Below are 6269 nucleotides of genomic sequence, written 5' to 3' on the forward strand. Positions count from 1 at the left end.
TAAAATGCAGCAGAGCTACAGATGATTCTGTTTCTTTCTCTCTCTATGTATTATTTTTAATTAGTCTACAATACATATATTATTTATGTAATGAAATAAAAGTAAGAGAAATGTTTGTTGTTAAACCGCTGTTTACTGTCAATTATGAGGTGCTCAGAGGCAACACTAAAGGTTCATTAAAGTCTCTCAAACTGAGCATTTTTATAGCCAAGGATGCTCTGTCTCTGACAGTAATGCTCTCTCTTCCTCATCGGGTTTTTTTTTTTTTTTTTTTTGGTATCAGGGATTGGGCCCAGGGGCACTTGACCACTGAGCCACACCCCCAGCCCATTTGGGATTTTATTTAGAAACAGGGTCTCACTGAATTGCTCAGAGCCTCATTAAGTTGCTGAGGCTGGCCTTGAACTTGAGATCCTCCCGCTTCAGCCTCCTGAACTGCTGGAATCCCAGCAGGTGTGTACTACTGCACCCAGCTCTTAATGTGCACCAACTGTGCTTGCCTCTGGTTATACATGACTAAGAAGCACCTGAGTGTTTGGACCAGTGCATCAGTAAAGATGCTGTTAACAGAAATCCAGATGCATGAAGGCTCCATTAATGCCAACTTGCTGGGCATCCTGATTAGGGTACCAAGGGCTGGGGGAGGGGCTGGGGCTAGATCATTTTCACCTGTGCATGGACATCATCTGTTTCATTGATCTTTGTGACCAACCGAATATTTTCATGTGTCTTGTGTGACTCAATCCTTATAACAGCTTTGTTCCTTATTCCCTTCAAGGGAGCTTAGAGGAACAAGTCCTTTTTCCACGATCCCACAGCTAGCAGATGCCAGCAGAACTTCCCTCTGCCTGCACTCCTACCCCAGTGCCACCTGCCTCTAGATAAACACTCGTCCAGAAACAGCCAGGAAGTAATGAGGAGTTTGCTCAGCAACCTTTCCTAAGAGGAGTGGCATTGGGGGCAGGGGGTGCAAATGACTAAACCCTTGAGGTGCTTAGGGGAAACTGGGGTGGAGGTGGACAAGTGCAATAAGGGTCTGTCTAGGAAAGGAGATGTGATTCCTGTATTATCTCAGTGTCTCTTAGGGAGGGAACTACCTTCATTTGGGAAAAAAAAAAAAAGACCTTAGTAGATTGTTGTGGTTTGAATCTGGAAAGTCCTCCAAAGGCTTCAGTACTGTAGGCTTAGTCCCCAGTGCAGCAATGGGCAGAGGTGGGGCTTTGGGGAGATGGTTGGAATATGAGGGCTCTGATCTCATCAGTGCATTAATCCATTGAGGGATTCATAATGCATTGTCAGGTGGTGGAAACTGTAGGAGGTGGGACCTAGTAGAAGGGCGTAGGTCCTTGGGGACATACTCTGGGGGACCATATCTTCTCCCCAGTCCTTTCTTCTCTCTTTCTGTTTCCTGGCTGCCAGGAAGTGAGCAGCTCTGCTCTGCCACACCCTTCTGCCATGATGTCTTTGCTTCACCACAGTCCCCTAGCAACGGACGCAGCTCACCATGCACTGAAACCTCAGATGTAACCTAAATAAATCTTCCCTCCTCTAAGTTGTTTCTCTTGGGTATTTTGTCACAGCAATGAAAGCTGACTAACACATAGATGCTTGGGGCAGAATGTAAGGCCTTGAAGGTGAAGCTGTTCTGCCATTAAAACAAAAAAAAAGTGGGAGCTTTGTTTTATTTTCTAAGGTCATCTGGAGAGAAGAAGGAGGAGCAGGGGACAGCAAGATGGAGGAGGCTGGGAGGATGTGGGGAATATGTTAGTGCAAAGCAGCCAGGGGCCACTCAAGGATGAGAGATGCTCCTCTGCTGATTTTGAATTTGTATCACTCTTCACAATTCCATTCTCACTGTCTATCCCATCCCTTTCACTCCTTCAATAATTGGCATATTCTGCTCAGCTCCTAAATATTTTGTATGAGAAGGACTTTGATAAACTTGACAAAAGCTGTGGCTTGCAAGTATGCAGAATAGGGTCTTCACACTTGCAAGGGGAGGTCAGCCAGGGGTGGTGGGGGTGGGGTGGGGGGGTGGGACAGAGAAGCCAGGGTCCAGCCTCACCATCTCAATACTGCTTCCCCTTCTTCTTGCCCTGTCTGGACCATAACTGCTTCTCATGGTGGCTACTCTCTGGGCAACTCACCATCCTCAGGGTCAGTTTCCTTAGCCCTGCAGAGTGAAGGATGTGGAAAATAAGCCCAATGGCATTTTGCCTACGCTTTTGTCATTTAAAATCCCAGGTCTTAACCAGAACAAGGAATAAAAAAGGAACTTGTACCAGACTGGCATCTGACCCCCCACCCTAATGGGTCACTGGACCCCAATACAATAAGCCCCAGGAAATTCCCTATTCACATTCCTGTCTCACACTAATGAATCAGTGGGACCCCAATACAAAGAACCCCAGGAATTGCCTTCCTGTCCCACCCTAAATAAAGCCTATCTATAGGAGCTAGATCCTTGCTTCAGCCCACGGCCATTTTCTACCCCAAAATGAGCTGTCTCTGGGTTCCCCCAATTGACTCTGCAGCTAAATACTGAATGAAAAAAAGCTTGCTGATCCGAGGTTTGCTTTGCCCGCATTTGTCCTAACACCCACCCTTCTGGATATGCCCCTCTCTGAAATTCTTCACTATACCTCTTTGAATGTGCCCTCTGATCCTGCCGGACCCCTTGATCCATAACACCCAACACAGAGCTGCCCTGGGTCCCTTTGCCTCCTTTGGTGGCCCCTGAGACCACCCCGTTAAGGAATCTAAGAGTACCAGAAGCATAATTTGCAGCCACTGACTTATGTACAGGTGATAGGCACCACTATACTGCTGCCCAGGGTGTCTGTCTGCCAGCTCTGAGACAATCCTTCAGTGTAGCCTGAGGGGCCCAGGCCCTCCCTTCCTCCCAAGAGTGCCCAGATCACCCACTTCCAGGAGCTCTGGAGGCATGTCCCACCTGTCCCCAGAGACAGTTGCACAACTGATCATCCAGGATCCTCTTTCCTTTTCACTCTCACCCTTTCCCAGCCTAAACAAGCATCCAGGAGGAGCTAAGTTTCTTTGTCTTTGCTGTGGGCAACTTCAGCAAAGGGATCTCTTACTGCAGCTGCCCTGCCCATGGGCACTCCCCTCATGTGGTGGATCTGAGGGCCAACTGTCCTCACCCATCACTGTGTTTTGCTATCTGGTTCCTCCCTCCGCGGGATCTGAAAACTTGCTCTGCTGTGTAAAACCACAGGTTCCTCCACTGTCCCCTGCACTGTGGCAGGAAAGCTCCTGTGTGTTGATAGTACGTGTGCATCTCACCAACACACACACACACACACACACACACACACCCAGGCATGAGGCAGAGGAGCCAAGCGGGGTCCTTGATCAAATAAGATGACTTGCTCAAAACCTTGCTTCCCTCCTGTAGACCAGGAGTCTGAAGCATTTGGGCTGAAGTGCTTAGAAGCTGAAGACACCAGGGAAGCTGGACCTCTACTCCATCAAGGACACCAGCTTCCCCTCCACTCCCTTCAGCAAATCCTAGGGCAGCTCCCCAGGAGGTACCCCAGAACTTCAGGAATTTTGAACCACTGACAGCCAATACTCCTTTCCATTGCTCTGCAGAGCTGTTCCTCAGAGCCAATCCACAACTGGCATGTGAATTTGACCATCTGTCTCTAATGATTTTGATCTCCATCAATCAGCCCCTTAAAGCCTAGTTCAACAGCAATTTCCATCCATGTATGTGTTCATTTAGCAGTGGGGGAGAGTCTGGGGGATGGAGATTGAGAGCAATCTCTGGTGAGTCCTTGCTCACCAGAAGCTTGTGTCTTGGGGAGGGTGTAGGGCACTGCCCGGGGCCTCTCAAATGAAACTGGCATGGGGAGATGCTGAGAGGGCCTCTGGCAGTTGTGGATATATGTCTGCATCAGCGAACAAGGAGCATCCTGAGGATTCCTCCCTCCCCTCCATGGTGCCTCCCCTTCTCTGTCTCCCAGTGAGTCTCCCCACACCCAGCCTCCCTCAATGCACACACAACATTGTGCCACTTCTCTTCTGTCATGCCCCCAGCCTCACCCATTTTTTCCCCTACACCATCCATCCTTCCAAACCAACAAAAATTCTGTCCAATCAGAAACGAGGAGGAAGCAGCTCTCCCCAGCAGACAAGGAACAGAACCAGCATGAAAGACTAGAATCATGTCAAACATCTCCCGCGGGAGGGGAGAGGCCATGGATGATAATGGAAATGTTGCTTGCTGCCATGACAACCATAATCATTCAGCCAGGGTACCAAGGGCTTGGAGGCAAAGACACCAATTGGATGTTTATTTCTCCAGCATCTCTAAGGAGGTAAAAACCAAAAAGGAGACATCTTCAGGCCTCCATTTGTTACCTGCTGGAGAAGTAGAGTATTTGGTGGGGACTGGTCCATCTTTCTCCAATCTGCCACCAATTATGACATCACTTTCAGTTTACCCTGATTCTAACTCTTCATTTATATCAACCATTTATATCTCAGTGGCCATGGCCACTGAGAGTCCCCTGGCAGCCAGGTGCAGGAGGTTTGGCCACAGGCTGGGAAGACTGGCCTCCATCTCAAGGCAAGGTTAGAGTCATGGCCAGCACCAGGATGACTCCAGGGCCTGTGAAATCTCCACACAAACACATTACCTACATCATGTCTGGGGGTGGGAAGACAGGAAGCAGAACCAACCCCCCAAATTAAAAGTTATTGAGGTGATGGAGGCTGCAGCAACAGTCATGGCGGCTCTGTGGGTAAGGCTGGCGCAGCGCAGACTCCGGGAGCGTTGTCTCTCGGGCCCTTTCCTCCGTCATTGTGCACAGCTAAAAACAAAAGAACAATGGCCAAAGCCTGGAAGAGGACATGGGTCACAATGAGCATAAGACAGAGCCTCCCTTTACACACAAGACCCTCTTGGAAGAGAAGGTCAGGTTGGAAAGGCAACTGATAGGCACCATGGAAAAATATAAATGAGCTTTGGCAGATATTGTGAACTTGAGGCAGAGGAGCCAAAAACTGGTGGAAGAGGCAAAATTACATGGCATCCAAGGCTTCTGCAAGGACTTGCTGGAGGTTGCAGACATTCTGGAGAAGGCAACCCAGAGTGTTCCAAAAGAAGAAATTAAAGATGATAACCCACACCTGAAAAGCCTGCACGGGGGGACTGGTGCTGACCAAGGTGCAGATCCAGAAGTGTTCACAAAGCACGGCTTGCTCAAGCTGGACCCTCTTGGAGCCAAATTTGACCCTTATGGACATGAGGCGCTGCTCCACCCACCAGTAGAGGGCAAGGAGCCGGCCACAGTGGCGCTGGTTACCAAGGTAGGGCACACCCTCAGGCCTGCCCTGGTGGGGGTGATGAAGGAAGCATTGCTACCTCCCGAAGGGCCTTTGGCTTTTAAGTCACTTGCTGTAACTCTTCAAAGGCAGGTTCATCTTTTCTCATCTGGGAGTCCAGCCTTGATGGAAAGCTTAAGTGGCTACATGGAATCAAGCTGGTGGCACAGTTGAGTTCAGAAGCTCTGGTTTTGGAGTTGGGTTTCTTAGTACACCACGTGTTTAATAGCTTCATATGCTTCCAGAAAAGGGCAGATGGGACCTCTATGGTATCATGAATATATATCTGCTCAAACCCATGATTGCAAAGTACTTTAAACAAATAAAAGGTCTTTAGGAAATGTCCCCCCAAAAAAAGTTATTGAGAAAAAAAATCTAAAACCAGCAATAGGAAACTAAGAACAATGAGCAGGAGCCCTGTTCTGGTCATAGGTGAAATCACACAGCTAATTTCCAGAAGGCCAAACTGAGAAAAGGGACTGCTGAGGTCATGGATGGTCTACGTGGCTGGTGGCTTATGAATAGGAACATGAATGATCTGTCACAGACTTCCTTCAGCTGCACTGGGAGCTAAGCTGGCCACAGAGACTTAGGATGGGGCCATTTCTGAGGGATGGGTAAGGGTCATCTCCAGAGAAGCTGTTATCTCCTCTGAGGCAGCACAGCATGAAGCCCCAGCTTACATCAGGTGAGGGAGGCATCCTGCAGCCTGTCTACCTCTGATTTATCCTGCATTGTTAGGATGACAAACAAGGAATCAGCTCCTCCACACTACATCCAGCCAGCACCCCTGCCCCAAGCAATATGTAGCTTTCAAGGGTTTCTGCACTTAAGTAATGACATTGCCAAGTGCCAGAACTCTCAAATGGTGGAAGATAGTAATCAAAATATAAAATACTGCCTGGTGTGTATTCCTTTAA

The 6269-nt window shown here is 48.6% G+C and overlaps 1 pseudogene; it reads left to right on the top strand.

Annotated features, from left to right (window-relative positions):
• Positions 1-512: 512 nt before the first annotated feature.
• On the top strand, positions 513-5523 carry LOC124087624 (grpE protein homolog 1, mitochondrial-like; annotated as a pseudogene).
• The last annotated feature ends 746 nt before the right edge of the window (positions 5524-6269 follow it).

Source organism: Marmota monax, unplaced genomic scaffold (genome assembly GCF_021218885.2).
Source record: "Marmota monax isolate L192 unplaced genomic scaffold, Marmota_monax_Labrador192_F-V1.1 WCK01_AAM20220418_F8-fsc00021, whole genome shotgun sequence".
NCBI classification, from domain to species: Eukaryota; Metazoa; Chordata; class Mammalia; order Rodentia; family Sciuridae; genus Marmota; species Marmota monax.